This window comes from Aegilops tauschii, chromosome 6 (genome assembly GCF_002575655.3).
Source record: "Aegilops tauschii subsp. strangulata cultivar AL8/78 chromosome 6, Aet v6.0, whole genome shotgun sequence".
In the NCBI taxonomy this organism is placed as follows: domain Eukaryota; kingdom Viridiplantae; phylum Streptophyta; class Magnoliopsida; order Poales; family Poaceae; genus Aegilops; species Aegilops tauschii.
Window position 1 is genome coordinate 30,826,148 of NC_053040.3, and position 16,502 is coordinate 30,842,649.

The window sequence follows — 16,502 nt, forward strand, 5'->3', positions numbered from 1 at the left end:
AAGTTAAACACTCAACTTATGTTAGCTACTATGATGTTTGTGTGTAATGTCATATGTCAACAAGGCTGGAAGACTTCTCCAAATTTCTTGTGTGTATTTGGAGAGCATATCAAATGGAACTTCACGAAGTTTCTAGTTACAAAGAGGGGTCATGAATCGATATGCGCCGACCTGCTCCCCACTCGGCATTAAGGTGATGCTCAAACTCAACAGTTTATTTTCCACATTCCTCGTCTCCACCGGAATGGTAATTCACTTGGGGAATGTTGTTTCCACAGAATGACAAGCTGTTGCAGGTAAGAGCAACTCCAGCCTTGTACGTTACGATGTGTTCCATATGCTGAAAGGAAAATAACATTTTCGCTGAAATATAAACAAAATTATATTGATGCAACAGCAACACAGCCTGGCGAATAATCTATAAGAATCTCTACTAGTAGTGGCGAACCAACCTGTGGTTGGATGGTTAGAGGGACAGTGGTATCCCAGCCCATCAGGGTTCAAGTCCTGGTGCTCGCATTATTTCCGAATTTATTTTAGGATTTCCGGCGACACGACAACGAGGCGTGTACGGTGACTTCGTAAATTTCAAGATGATATGCCGGCTCAGTCACATCGAACGAGAAAACTCGGAAAGCCCCGCATGCACGGATCTCCGACGCTCTCTCCTTGAACCCACGCCATACGCTGCAACTACCCTCTTCCACCCATCGCGGCCACCCCATGTATGCCACTACCCCATATGAGCTACTCTGCGCCGCCACCAGCCATACACATCGTGCGTCGCCATCTCTTCCCCACGGGCCCCTTCTTCCCTCTGTGCCACCATTCTCAGATCCTTGAGGAGCTCGACGTCAACACACTGGAGAACGCGCGTGATGCCGCTTGGGAACCCGTTCGACGACCACGTGTTCGACCGTGTGCCCCTCTGAATCACGTCGGGGCAACATCTTCTTATTCAACTCCGACATCATGCCGCCGTGTCGCCGATCTCCTCCGTGAACAAACCCTAACCCAAATCCCATATCCACCCTGACTAGCCCGCCCGCTGATGCAGGCGGAGGCGCGGGTGGGCGGTATGGCCGGGGTGCCTGCCGCTAGGATCAGGAACGTTGGCACCGCCACCACGGCGCACCTTGCTACTGACGGTTTCGCGGACGTCGTCAGCAAGACCTGCAGCACTCCCCTCCCTTGCCTCACCATACTTTTCTTGGTTATTGTTTCTGGCTCCCAATTTCTCTCGTGCGTTCTTGTATGAAAGATTGGGGAGCTTAGGCAGGAGAGGGAAATTCTCATAAAGAATTGGGAGCTGGCTGCCACTACTCAACACAACCTGGTGGTAATTTCCTTGGTACGATGCTTTCCTTCAATTCAAATTTCATGACTGTCATATGCTGAATTTTTGCTTCATTCTGCAGAATCCTCAAATGTGGATTTGCAGGCTATGGATCGATGCCACTGCATTGGTCAAACACAGCCAGTTCATGTTTACCGGTTGGCAACATCGAATTTTTTCCACCTACGGCGTGGGCTTGGAAATTTTGTCAACATTAAAATTTGACAATTTCGTGATGAAGCATGAGCGCGTACGGTCAAATCTTCCGCAGCCTTGTAATTTTGTCATGTAGTAAGCTGCAGACCTCAGTTATGTTGTTGACTGTATGATGTGTCTAAGAAGCATTAATTGTCATGTAGTTGCTACTTTGACTTACTTTTGAAAAAAAGAGCTAATGGTGTTATGCATATCATCATTGTAGACAGCTTTCATGTCACTTAGTCGATCTAATTATGATATATGAAATGTCCAGGTGCTAACCATAAGTGATCGGAAGCCTGCAGTATGTGCAATATGTGGTGTTGTGTTACATTTGATCAGTCTAAGTGGCCATCAAATAACAGTTTTGGAGGTTTGATAGTGTGCTTCAGCGGGGATACCACACTTCCAATCTTGAATGGCCGGGAACGTATTGTCAATTGGATGTGTTCTGTGAAACTAAGACAAAGATATATCTAAAATACCAGTTAAATGGATGCCTATCTATATATGTTCCGTTTCTAAATAAAATGGTGCTATCATTTCTTTCCTAACAGAAATTTCAAAGCTTAATGTTGCATCTTATAGTTGTTTTCTGTGGGTTGTAAATCACATGAATCTGTGTACATTAGTGCATCTAAAGATAATCACGGAGTCGCTTGTTTTGGGACTATGGGGAGAGTTAGAGCTTTCATCGTGCATGTCATCTTAACTCTATGAAGTCCTTTATTTGAAAAATGAATATTTCTAAAAAATAAATTTTTCTTCTCTATATATAGTTCAGTGAAATGATGGAATCAGTACCTGCATATTATTGTTCCCTGATAAAATAGCCCTTATTTGACTAAAGAGAAATTCGACTGATATCATTAAGCTGGAAGAGTTTTTGTGTAGTCCCTTTGGTCAGAATATCAATGCTTAAAGACGGTGAAGTGTTTCCGTTAATCTGGTGTAGGTACTTCATTTTGTTAGTCAAAATTATTCAGGTAGCTGGTTATGTATGCAATCTGGGTATTGCATGTCACAACCCTCGAAACACACTAGAGACACATGGTCTGCTGGCTTGGCGTTTGTATAATTATAGGCATGCAAAATCATGGATGGATGTAGATTCGAATTGGGATAGACTAGATGTATGACAAAGTAAAGTTTTAAGAACAATACTTTTTAGCAAAACATGCCGTTTTAGATAGAAACAAGGGTTTCGACCACCTGAGAGTGCTAAAAGGAGACGTGTTTATAACTCACTTGAAAGTGTTGCAAAGTTCTTACTTATTTGCTTACATGAATATTGTCTTCAAGCTGGGAAGAAACTTTCAGCTATTATGTCCATAAGGAGTTCCTTAAATCTGGGAAGAAATTTTCATCTGACACAACCAGCAACATCTATATTGCCTTGCATATTCTTCCTGCAGGAAGAATAGATTGAAAGTTTGTAGTAATCGCCCTGCCCAAATGTGAATTCTCACTCGGGCGAAAGCTATATCACTTTTTCTTTTGCCTTTGGGAACTAGATATCTGGCACTCTGTTCTGCACATGGACATAAGCCAATGATCAAGATCATAGCTCTCCTATGGTCGTGGTGGAAGATAAGGAACAAGAAAATGAAGGGTAAAGCATCCTAAAAATAGATGAGATTGTTGTATGGTTCATAGGAGTGCACATGAGTGAAAAAACCGCCTTCAGCCAACGTGCTAAAGAGAAACAGTGATGTGTCTTTTGACTCAACTAAAAACGCTTGAGGCTAGGGCTTTGTAATTGCGGGTGTTCGGGGGACTATGAGTCGGACGAATTCAAAAGGCAGCTGATACTTTGCAAACTGAAGCTATTGCATGTTAGCAAAAAAAAAAACTGAAGCTACAGATGCTTTGCAAACTGAAGCTATTGCATGTTAGAAAAAAAAACATTTTTAAATGGCATATGTGCGGGATCCAGTGAGTGGAGATAGAATTTGACGCCCAAGTCCTCGTCCAGAAGTATGATTTTTACGAAAAAGGGTTTTCCCCCGCTTTATATATAAAGCACCAACACTTACATCCAAGTAACCGATACAAACGCATGCCACACAACCCAAGGCAAGATACAAGAATACCGGGCACCGACACACAACTTCAACGACTACCAAGTATCAACAGAAATGAGCAAAAAGAACCGCTTGTAGCCGACGGAGACCACCATCAAGAAGAGAGATCGTCCGGGAAGAAGTGCAACGGACCACGCCGGACCGAGGGTTCCAAGATGATGCCTCCAAGAAGGGCACGACCACGGACCGTCGCCATCGTCCGATCCAAAGATCAGGTTTTCACCCGGAACACGACAGGAGGAGTGAGAGCACAACGACGGAGCCTGCAGGGAGGAACACGACATCCGCAGATGCCGCCACCGTCGACCCGTGTCCGGACAGGTAAGTGATGAACCCCGGTGCTCCACCCTTCCGCTGCATCCCCGGTCCGCCAACCACCTGCAACCATGCCACCCAAGCGGCCGTGGTTGCTCGCCCGCATCCGAGGCGCGCAGTCCGCCTACGACCAACGCGACTCCCACCGCCAGGGCCGCCGCCCCGCCACCGGACCACCCCGAGAAGCCCCAAAGGTCACGCCTTGGACAAGATCCATGAGCCCAACCACCTCAGAACCGCCGGCGACCACTGCCTCAAGAGGAACCGTGCCCAGTTGGCCGGGGGAAGGGGGAGGAGGAGGAGCGGCCTATGGCCACGACCGGCATCGCTGCGCCGGCGACGGGGTATGCATCGGCGCACCCGTCCCTCCTACCAGCTACCCTCCCCCCCCCCCCCCCCCCGAGACCCTGTCTCGCCCCCGAAGCCGAACGCCCAGATCCGCAAGAGAGTGCCGGCCACCGCCCGCTGCCGAGGAGGAGGGAGCACGGAAGACGGAACCGCCGAGCCGCAGCAATGAGAGGTCACCAGGGAGGCCTTCCCGCGCCGAGCGCCGCCGTCCAGCCGTAGGGGCCCGGCTGGACAGGGGCCGCCCACCTCCACCGCTGCCGCGCCGCCCCTCTACCAGAGATCCACGGCGAGAGGGTCGCCCGCGACCCGCAGCGCCAGAAGAGGCGCCGAGGCGCTGCTGTGAAGCAGCCACCGCCGCTGCCACCCGCCGGCCTGCACCACCACCCTGCCGCCTGTCGCTCGACGCCACGCCGCCGTCGCTGGCCCACTCCAGAGCGCCGCCGCACCGCTACGCCCTACATCAAGCGCAGCAAACCCACCGACGAGATCTGGCCCGCGCCGCACCCCCCGCGCAAGGAGACGAGATGGCCCCGCCGCCGCCGGCGACGACCGGGCTTCGCCCGCTCGTGCCCCCTGGCGGCAGCGAGGGAGGAGAGATAGAAGGAGGGGGGTGGCGGCGGCGGCGCTAGGGTTGCCTCCCGGACGCCCGCGGGAGCGTCGCGGGAGGGGAGGGGAGGGGGAAAGGTCAATTTGTCCTGCTCGATTTTCACGTTAGAAACTGAGTGAGCTTTCATAAGTATGATTTTTCAGCCAATAAAGTTTATGTCCAAGAAGTTGTAATAAGGTGGCTCCGTGGATGATGTGGCTATCGCAGTGTAGCATTGCCTGGGAGGAGGATGTTCCATTATTTGTGAGGCTAGTCATAGTGGGAAGTAACTTAGAGTAGTAACATGCATATGTTACTATCTATGTTACTACCTTCATAGTGGGTAGTAACATAAGTTTAGTGTCATACAAGCCTTCATTTATTAGGTTGTAGACTCATTTTGCATTGGGGTGTGTTATGTTACAGTAACATAGTATGTTACCACAAACACCTCTCTCCTCATTAACTCTTTGTCACATAAACATGTTTGTCTTGGGATGCGTTATGTTACTAGCTAAGTTACTCCCACTATGGCTAGTCTGAAGAGCCCTGTAGCCAGCGATTCCGCTTAGCTTGTCCATTAATGAAATGTGGTTCCAGTTCAAAAGAACATGTAAACCTTGTAATAATTCATCTGCCATTCTTTCATTCACAATGAGATAGAATGGTCCCGCATTTTCATTCAAAAACCCGGGCTTCTGAGGAAGATATGCCTAAGCGCCTTCGAATATTGGACTCGACGAAGGTAAGATGGACAGGACAGGTGACACAAGCTGGTATGCCAAATATAAGCATGAAAATTTTCGGCTCCCGTAGCAACGCACGGGCATTCACCTAGTGATATGAAAAACCAAATCAGCTATTTCAAAGTATACATATGGTACTTTTGGAAACAGAAAAATCTGTCAGGAGATGTAAGTGTCGACAAATATGAGCTATCCTCTAGAAGAGTTGGTATCAATGTTGGAACTTCTCGTGTCAACTATCCCAGAGCTAGGCCACCCTCCCGTCATCATAATGGAGGGCGGCGATGTTAGGTTTTGGTTATTTCCTGAGCTGGGTGATGCCACGTCGGGCCCAGCGCCGGTGAGCGAGCCCGGAGGACCGAAAACCAGGCCGGCGGTTTCCCGGCTTTCTTGGACTTTGATTTGGACCCTCCTTGCACATAATTCCCTAGCACCACCTGGACATGCCAAACAAAGTTACAAACCTTTGTGTTCTACTCCCTCTGCCCCATAGTATAAAAGCGCTCTTATATTATGGGAGGAAGAGAGAGTATATGGTACTGTTTTTTTAACAAAGAGAATATATTAATATCACGAAGATACCGATTACACCCAGTCTCTGCAACAACAAAATGTCCAAGACATTACGAATGTACACAACCCAAAAATAAAAAGAATAAGAAGAAACAAAAGATCCCGCTGAAGTGATCAGTTTCTTGTAACAACAGCAAGAACCACCACCAAGACGATACCCGAAGTCCAAATTCTCCAAAAGCGACGCATCCAAGAAGGAAACAGCGCATAAAGCGCCATCATGGCCCCATCGTACATTTTAGGTTTTCACCCTGAAAAAAATCTGCGCTCCCAAAACAATGCCTTTAACAAGGCCACTATGCAACAAATTAAGGCCGAACCTTGGGTTTACACCCTGAAAGCTAAGACTTTATACTCCTCCTGTGCCGCCGCCCCGACTTGCCGATGCCGCTGCTACGAGTTAGGAATCACCAAGCAAATTCCCCCTCGCCTCGAAGACTCGATCCGCCATAACTAGGTCTCAAACCTCAGCTATCATGACATTCTCCGCCGCTGTCTTCGTCATGAAAATCGAAATACCGACATGTCCCATAATATCAACAGACAACGAAGTTTTGCGTGACACCCTCCTGAAGCCACACGTGCTGAAATAGGGCGCACACGACCGAATCCGATCCGATCCAGCAATCTACTTGCGTCAAGCACCTAATGAAGATCTCTAGCGGAGCCTTCAGAAAATCGTCAACGGCCAGATGAATGAAGGTCGGCATCAAGCAGAACACCATCTTGCACTAGAAGGACCCTAGGACTGCCGCCGGAGGGGAACATATCTGGGCCAGGAACACGAGATCCGTAGCCGTCGGAGTGCTGCTCATATGGCCGCATGAGATTGCAGCCGCTCACCGCCAAGCCGTGCAGCAGATCAAGTCCTGCATGCAATGCCGCCGGAGATACGTGCAGCCGCCGGTGGTTGAGCCGTGCGGCAGATCGAGGTGGTGCTCCCATGGCCGCAGGAGATACGTGCAGCCACCGGACACCAAGTCGTGTAGTAGATCAAGTACAGCATGCAAAGGTGGTCAGAGATACGTGCAGCCGCCGGTCGCCGAGTTGTGCCGCAGATCAAGTGCTGCATACAAGGCCGCTGGAGATCCATGCAGCCATGCAACAGATCGAGGGACCGTTGGGATAGGAAAAAGCTTCCGATGGAGAAGCGGAGCGCCCCGCCGGCCGCCATCGTCCTAGGTATCCGCGCAGGCTTTTCTGGCGGTTAGCCTCTGATGGCGGCGAGACAGGATTGTAGACGGCGGACTAAGAGGCGGCGGCGCGAGATCCCCTGAGTCGCTGCGGGCGACGCGGGGTCGTTTTTGTCCGGAGGCGGGGATGAAGATGAGCTCGTATATGATACTGTTATCTGTTTAGGAACAAAAAAAGGTAGAAACAGGAGCTTTGTTCTATATTCTGAATATTAACGGATGGATTGATCTGGTAGATTGTTGTTACCTGCACAGTACTGACAGCTACCAATGCTCCACCAAGAACACCTTCAATGACATGCCTCTCCGGGTTGCAGAGCGTGACGCTGATCCTGTCAGTTTGATTTTGCTGGCCATCATTCAGATTGTAAGAGCCGGATAAACTCAGGATTTCATGCAACCCCTACAAACAAATTCACATCATGGATGGGTTACATACAAGTCAACCTCATAAATGGCACCCCGCCAAAAACAAAACCTCGTAAATGGCAGGGTTGTTGTAGGACGGAGGATGATTGCCGGGTGGCGGAGGACGGCCCTGGAGAAAGATCCCATCGCTGAGAGCGCGCACACCGCCCTCGCAGATTGGCTCGCGAATGTCGCAATCTTCCCCATGCGACGCCCTGTCAAGGTGATTGATACAATTTTATCTGTCAGTTCATTAGGTGCAGCAGGATAGCAGAGGAATAAAATGGAATTCAGTAGTGTTTGTATCAGTGTTGATGCCGGTCTAATTGTTCGCAGGAGGACAAACAAAAGAAGGCGCTGCAAGTTCAAAGCATCGAGCCTTTGCGGTATGTCGTAAACTTATGATGTCTATTTTCTGTGGTGGTTTGTGTTTCTTGTGACGATTGTGTATGACCATGGCCCTGCACAATAGGAAGCATAGGATCCCTGATGATGCATATTCACTGTTGCACACTTCAGGGTCTTTTTGAGAGAGATGCATGCCTGTCAAACTGCTCTTGAAGTGAACCGCTTTCAAACTCTGTTCATGGAGCCAATGGGGGTAAATAGGGTGTGGCATTGGTGGGCAGTGACCCAGTTTCTTCTTGCTTGTATGACCTCGGAGTCGCATTCCCCCTCCCCTGTCCGCGACAAGCCTACCTTGCTGGAAACAGTCGGTTTGAGCGTACCTCCAGGGATATGCTGAGCGCTTTGACGATCATGCGGGCATGTTTCTCCAAGAGGGCCAGATTTGCACACCCCCAACCAGAGCCTGCATGGGTTTAAGGTAACCAAGTGATCTACCCAAAAATTCAGTAAAATGAAGAAAAAACTTGTATATAGGAATAAAAGCATTGAAGTAAAGAAAACAACAATGGTTGAAGCATATATACTAGTAGTGGTTGAATATAAATGTTTGAATGAAGAAAGTAAGTGCATGGTGATTGTAAGTTGGTCAAATATAGCAACGGTGGTCGTTGGAGTCTGATCTTTTTTTTAAACGGAGGAAAAAGCTTTGCCTCATCTCATTAAAAAGGGGGAAATAACAAAGTCTGTAGAGGGCCATTACACCTCACACAAATGGAAAGAAAACACAAGCCTGCTCTCGCGGCATCAAAAAACCCAAATGGGTCGCCCCTGCGATAGTCCTGAGCCTCGCCCCGGCTTTAATAGCCTCGACCAACACGTTTGGCAACCTACATACATGCTGAAACACCCTCGCGTTTCTCTATTTTCACATTTCCCAAGCAACAAGCATGATGAGTGATGAAATCGCCTTCCTCCTGTGGCCACGCCTAAGAACCACCGCCGTCCACCACTCTTTGACCGTGGGGATCCCGTTCCAGGCCGCAACATCCAGCTCAGGGGCATCCATCCAAACTCCGATCGCATTCCAAATGCGGTCCGAGAACCTGCATTGGAAGAGAAGATGAGCTGCGGTGTCTGGTTCCCTCTTGCCAAGTTAACACAAATTGCAGTTGGGCCACCCTCTTCTTTGCAATCTTTCTGCCGTCCAAATTCTATCCTCCATAACTAGTCACGCAAAGAACTTGCACTTGGGCAGTGCCCAGTTCTTCCACACCATCGTGGTCATGTTGGAGGCGACCACACCCTCGAATTGGGCCCTATAGGCCGAGGCCGAGGAATAAATACCGTCGGCGGTGAAGTCCACTTGATATCATCGGGTAGCTCATCCTGAAGGTGTACCGTAGTGAGCTTCGTCCAAAGGGCGCAGAACTGCTCAATGTGCTCCACAGAGAGGCCTCCGGACATGATGATCCATTGGATCCAATGATTTTCAAGCAAGACCTCCCACATAGACTTGTTCTTGTTGACAGAGATCGCGAAAATGGTCGATGCAATGTCCTTGGGCTTCACTCCATCTAGCCAGGGGGAGAGCCAGAAGCGTGCCATCCTGTCGTCCTAGACAGAGATCGTTGTGAAGCACAGACTTGATGAGCTCAGCCCTCCCCACAGTCGTGATGAGCCGACCCTGCCAAGGCACTAGCTTCCCGACGGCCTTGTCCGCGAGGTGTTGGAGATCGACCTTCCGCAAACGATGGAACGGAAGACGCAGTCCAAGGTATCTCAGTGGGAAGGCAGCGCGAGTAGCCGGGAAGCACTCGAGGATGTCGTCTAGATTGAGACCGTCGCAGCGAATAGGGGCCACCAAGCTGTTCTTCAAATTTTTCACAAGGCTGCTGACCTGACCAAAGCCCTCCGACAGAGAGGTAAACTGGTGAACGTCCTCCTTAAAGGGAAATACAAAGATTGTGGCTTCGTCTACGCACAGGGAGGTGCGCATGCAGGTGCTCCTCCCGCCTATCAGGTGAACTTGCCATGGCATGTGGCGGTGTCAATGATGCTCTGGATGGGGTCAATTGCCAGGACAAACAGTAGAGGCGACAACAGACCTCCCTGACGAAGGCCCTTGCCATGCCATATAGGCCCACCTAGAATACCATTGATTTGAACTCTGGAGGATGAGGACCACGACAGGACGGCAATCATATCTCTGAATCTGGTTAGGAAACCGCAACGACGGAGAAGCTCCAACAGATAGTTCTACCGCACGAAGTCAAAAGCCTTTTTGATGTCCAACTTAAACAAGAGAGTAGGCTTCCTCAACCGGTGCATCCGTCTAGCCATATTGTGCACATACATCAAGTTATCATGGATCATGACTTACGTTTATATGTACCAGCAGTGAGATGTATATTAGTGAAATTTATATACGTACATGCACGCATGTTTATACCAAAATAAAATCACGCAGGAGTTCCAAATTATCGTTGGTTTAAATTTTAGTAAAGGGGCGTGGGATATTGGGCCGGTCCACTTCGCTTCACATCGTGGCTGCTTCACACCCGCACCTTGGGGAGGAAGTGAGGAGGGCGAGATGACGGGCAGATCCTATTTGACGCCCGCAGGCGTCAAAAGGATGACCCTTCGCTGAAGGGAGTCACCACATGGGCCGGCCCACGTACAGATTTGGTTTGCTGCTGTTTCCTTGTTTCTTGCGGGGGTTTTTTTCTTTCGTTTTTCTTCTATGTTTTGGTTCCTTTTTTCCTTTCGTTTTTTTATTTTATGTTTCCCTTTTTTTGTTTCTGTTCTACTTCTCTTATTGCGTATTATATAAAAAGTTCATCAAGTATAACAAAAAAATTCATCATATTAGGAAAATGTTCATTGTATACCATGAAATAGTTCACCTTGCATTATAAAAATGTTCATCATGTATTAAAAAAATGTTCATCATGTATTACAAAATGAAATTGTTCAATGTATTTTTAGAAAATGTTTATTGTGTATTTAAATTTTGTTCATCGTATATTAAGACATTTGTTCAATGTATACTATAAAATGTTCGTTTTTAGTATTTTTTTGTTCAATATGTTTTGCAAAAAACGTCACTGTATTTTAAGTTTTGTTCAACGTATATCATAAAAATGTTGAATGCAATTTTTAAGGATATTTCCGCTGTACATTGTAGTTTAAGGTTTGCGCTGCATTTATAGCGCTCCACCTTGTTAGTTCGGCTGGCTAGCCTTGCTAAAATCTCTCCTGAGGTCAGGGGTTCGATTCCACGCGTTTGCTTCTTTTTTATTTTGGTAAAGCTTATAACATTGATTTTTCTGCATTCATCCCTTAGGATGATGTGCAAGCTCTTCGTGAAAAGTTCTTATATTCCATAGTCAACTGTAAAGACAACGAAATTCAATTCCCGGTGGTGAAATCATTCCTGCAGCTACATGTAGTTCTTCTTTCTTCACTCTAGTTTGTTAAGTTTTTGGAGCCTATTTTTTCTATCCATGTAGTTTCTCTTATGCATTTTATCTTTATTCATCAGGGATTCCGCATATTCAAATGAATCTCAAGGAGTACTTTTGCCTTGGAATTTGAACAAGTCTTAGTGGTATATAGACATACTTTACCTCATATTACAAGAAACATATTTTTTGACCCATTTTTTTGACACTTGATTATGTTCTTTTCTAACAAGTAAAAACATAATTAAATTTGTTGTAGGTAAAGGGAGAGCAGGAGATATGGATGAGCACATATATTCAAGTGGATTATACTTTTCAACTGGAAGAAGAGAGCGAACAAATATCCGGCCATACGTGAAACTTCTTCTTTCTTTTCTGAGAACATGTGTTCCATTTATTTGCCGCTACTTTGTGGCACGAACAATGTATTTGCTTATACTTCTTGTCTCAGTATTCTATGCTTTTTCCTCAACTTTTTTTTCTTCATATATATACATACATTTTATTGTATTCTTTGAACATTAATTTGTTCTTTTTAGCATACTTCATTTATTTTCTTTGTGTTTTCCGGGTATATTTTTGTCGTATTAATTATTTTTTGGTACTCCGGCTTCAATTTTGTTGCCAAGAGAACAGTTTTCTTGACCTATATTTGAGAAACAAGTTCAGGAAACAGTTCAACATATATTGCTCAGGAAACAGTTCAACATATATTGCTCAGGAAACAATTCAACATATATTGCTGAAGAAAGTAGAAAGAAAAGAAACATCAGCTAATATCAGGACAAAAGAAAACATCAAACTAGTATGAGATTTTTGTACTCGTTTAAAATAGCTGAAACCGTATGAGATCCAGCTAAAATTAGATTACTAGTTTTGGTAATTATTCCATATGTGTACGATCCTGTGACCATGTTTACAACCAGGCGGAGGTAATGGTAATATTAGATTACTAATTTTGGTAATTATTCCATCAGGAAATTTGATTTGCTCTTTTGTGTGCATAATTGGTAGGCTGATGGATGTAAATACTTCTACTGGCTGGAAGCAAGTTGGACACACATGCTGAAGTTGTGACAGCAAGCTTCAGAGTTTGCAAAGAAGCCAGAGATTCAAGAAAAGCTAGGTGCACAGAAGCTTTCTAAAGTTCAGAAAATGAAGAAACTTGCAATGCTGTTCTGGCTTGTTTCAGTTGTTTTACCATTTGTCTGTGTAAAGTGTAATGGTAGTGTTGGCTTAGTTAGTATGAGGGTGAATTAAGCAGTACTTTGGCTTTGTGGCAGGTTGAGAGATAATAAAAAGCAGTGAATGTAATGTGGAACTATTGCTGAATTTTGGCTATGTCCTGCTTCTTAATTTTCCTTTTCAAATTAGCAGTATTTGGGCTGTATGATGTTGCTCATTTTCTATGTTAATTGGCAGTATTCTTAGTGTTGTATTAGCTGACCGAAACTGAGCATGCATAGGAGGAGCCCCACGAGAGCGCCACCACCCAGTCCAGGGCTGACGGCCCGCGCCGGCCTCCCCGCACGAAGGGACGAAAGGGGCCTTCGCCCGGCCCCGCCCTTTGGCGACGGCGAGGGAGGAGGAGGCGGGAGGAGGGGGCGCTGGCGGCGGTGGCTAGGTCGCCCTCCCCGTCGCCCGTGGGAGCAACGCGCAGTGAGATGGTTTGGATCTCAGGTTCGTTCAAGGCTGTGGCGATCTGTTGGATGATTTTTCTCCTGGGGGTCTTTGGACTACTAGAGTTCTTCGTTCCTCGGGCTAGGCGGCGAAACGGCGTCGGCGTCCTGGCCTTCTAGGATTCGCTCTACCTTACCTCTTCGTCGTGGTGCCGCGTCTTCCCTGGCGTCGCTGCGGAGGCAGGGTCCTATGCTTGTGGGGGTGCTCCAAGGATTTCTGAGATGTATTGTCGCTGGTGTGGTGTACTGATGGTTGTCCTTCTTCTCTCTCCATCGTACTGGTCCTCTAGGGCCGAGGTTGAAGACTTCCCGTCCGTGTTCAATCTATCTGCAGATTACAAGGTCACGCCAGCTCTGTGTGGGAGCAGCGGTAGCGGCAGTGGCGGCGCGCCGGCAGCCCGTGGTGGTTGGAGGAGTGGGTTGGTTCCCCAGGGACCTGTTTGTACTTTCTTATTTTGTTGGGGTGCTTTGTACCACTGTTTGGTTGCAATATAAATCAGAGGTCCTTTTCGTAGAAAAAAAAGATGTGTTCTAGGAGTAGTGAAATTTATATACGTACATGCACGCATGTTTATAGGACAAAAACAAAATTACGCAGGAATTCTAAATTATCGTGGGTTTAAATCTTTTTTAGAGGGCTCGTGGGCTTAAATCTCTTTTAACATTTGGGCCGGTCCACTTCTCTTCACATCGTGGCTGCTTCTTCACACCCGCACCGTGGGGAGGAAGTGAGGAGGCCGAGATGACGGCGACCCTCCGCAGCGGCCACACATCACCGGCGGCGACGCCGCCGCTGGAAGACGAAGATCTCCTCACTGAGGTACTCCTCCGCCTCACCCCGCAGCCCTCCTCCCTCCCGCGCGCCTCGCTCGTCTGCGGACGCTGGCGCCGCCTCGTCTCCGACCCGTGATTCGTCCGCCGCTTACGCCTCCGCCACCGCCGCAACCCTCCCCTCGTCGGCTTCTTCGACATGGGCACTCGCGGCCTCTACTTCGTGCCGACGCTGGAGAGTCCCGACCGTGTCCCGCCCGGGCGCTTCATCTTGCAGTTGGATGACGGGGACCAGACCTTTCTGCTCGGATCCCGCCACGGCCTCGTGCTCCTCTTCAATGTACCGCGAAAACAGGTCCTGGTGTGCGATCCCGTCACCGCCGAGCAGCACCGCATCGCCCTTCCCCCGAGGTTCACGGGGCATGTGAACATGGCTGCGATCCACGGGGCGGTGCTTCGTGCCGCCGGAGACGTCCAGCACTTTCAGGTGGTCTTGCTAGTGGTGGACAACAACGATGACATACACCATATACGAGCGCTGGTCTGCGTCTACTCGTCGGAGACCGGTGTTTGGGGCAAGGTTTTGGTTACCGAATGAGGCAATTTTACCAAGGGTGACTGATAAACGTGGTTACCACGGTTACCGGGAAATACCGAGAATATTTCGAACGAATTTTATAGTTGAATTTTGAATTCAAATAAATGAATGAACGAACATTCAAATCAAAGACCTGTCAAAACAGGAACTAGGTTGCTATGAACATGTCAGAATCAACTCTCTTTGCATTAATTAGATCCTAGGCACTTTACTACAAATCGAGCGTTAAAATTCAAAATTTTCAAAAATAATGGTATTTTTTGCTCGGTATGTGGATTTACCGAGGGGCACGGAAATACGCGGTAACCACGGGAAATCTTGAAATTTCGACTGGTAACCAAAACCTTGGTTTGGGGTGATGTCATCTCCGCACCGCTTCTGCCCAGGTTCGACTTGAACAGCCTTTACACCAGGGTTTATCGTCCCAAGGCGGCTGTGCTGGTTGAAAATTCCCTTTACTGGATGCTTGTCGGGAATTTGGTTGGTATTCTCGGGTTTGATTTGGTGAAGCGGAGCATCCCCGTGATACCGGCGCCGGTCGATGTGTTTACCGAAGGAAAACATGAATTCACAGTTTTGCGGACAGAGAGTGGTGGCCTTGGTTTCCTCTTCCTGTCAAAGTCAGACTTCAGTGTCCAATTATGGAAGAGAAAGACAAATAGTGATGGTGTTGCTTCATGGGAGCTGGGAAGAACCATTGAACTGGACAAGCTAATTCCCCTTAATTCGGAGGAGAGAGTGCACACATTCATAGTAGGGTTTGCTGAGGACAATAATGTGGTGTTCCTGTGGACGGTGATGAGCACACACTCATGATCCATCTTGAGTCACTGCAGCTCAAGAAACTTCCCGATCTCACCGTGATATCCTGCTATCATCCATTTGAAAGTGTCTTTGCTGCAGGTAATGGCATGCCTTTACATATATCAAAATAGATAAGTTACCATGCCTTTACACTGTGGGTATCACATACCAAGTTAATTTAGACAATTGGTTGATGTAACTATGTTGACATCCATTCGTGTTAAGCTAACAATTGCAAGTGTTCTGTAGTGTTCTCTTCTATAGTTGTGTCTTGGCGTTTTGTGTACTGCATTGGTGCAGGCTGCAGTGTCTTCTTTATTTCTCAAGATGAGATGCACAACATTTGGAAGTTGATTACATGAAAAACTAACTTGAACCAACTAAGATGTCAAGTAGGTAGCTGACTAGGTACATTTGGAAGCTTACGGCCAGTTGTATTTTTTTCATTCAGTACTATTATGTACTTACCGGTGCGGATATTTGCTAATAATCTTAAATCCGTAATCGACCTCGTTCTTAGGGTTTGTAGCATAATAACCCTTTTCTTGTTTATTGATAATTAATATTTCCACATGACACATTTTTTTATTTTACTTGTAATGCCTGAAAAAAAATGCGTTAGTGGTGGAGGCGACGAAGCTGAGCTATTGATCAATACATAAGATGATTGCCCCGTTAGACATGCCTTGCCTTCAGTCACCCCATGTATCAAGTACCGAATTGCTGCCTCTTCACTTCCTGAACGACACTCCATTCCTTTCTTATGCCTTGCCTTCAGTTACCCCATTATCTTCTATGTATGGATGTTCTACCCCCTTTCTTATGCCCTCCCTTCCATCCAGCTTCCTTGCTTTTGGTTTAGCTTCTCATTGGTACTCCCAAAGTTTGTTGTGGCACTTTTGGATCTTATAGATCTAGTCCCTCTGATGATTGATGACTTGGGTCCCCTCGCAATTCCCGGTGTGTGGATATGATCATTCCTTCTCAGAGATGAGAATGTTGTCATGCTAAGTAGTACAAATGCTCATGGATTTTTGTTTTAGTTTTACTAGTT

The 16,502-nt window shown here is 47.2% G+C and overlaps 2 pseudogenes; one reads left to right on the forward strand and one right to left on the reverse strand.

The window, feature by feature from the left end:
• Window positions 1–5,802: 5,802 nt before the first annotated feature.
• LOC109784372 (AT-hook motif nuclear-localized protein 9-like) lies at window positions 5,803–7,994 on the reverse strand (annotated as a pseudogene).
• Window positions 7,995–14,017: 6,023 nt separating this feature from the next.
• On the forward strand, window positions 14,018–16,226 carry LOC109784373 (uncharacterized; annotated as a pseudogene).
• Window positions 16,227–16,502: the final 276 nt, after the last annotated feature.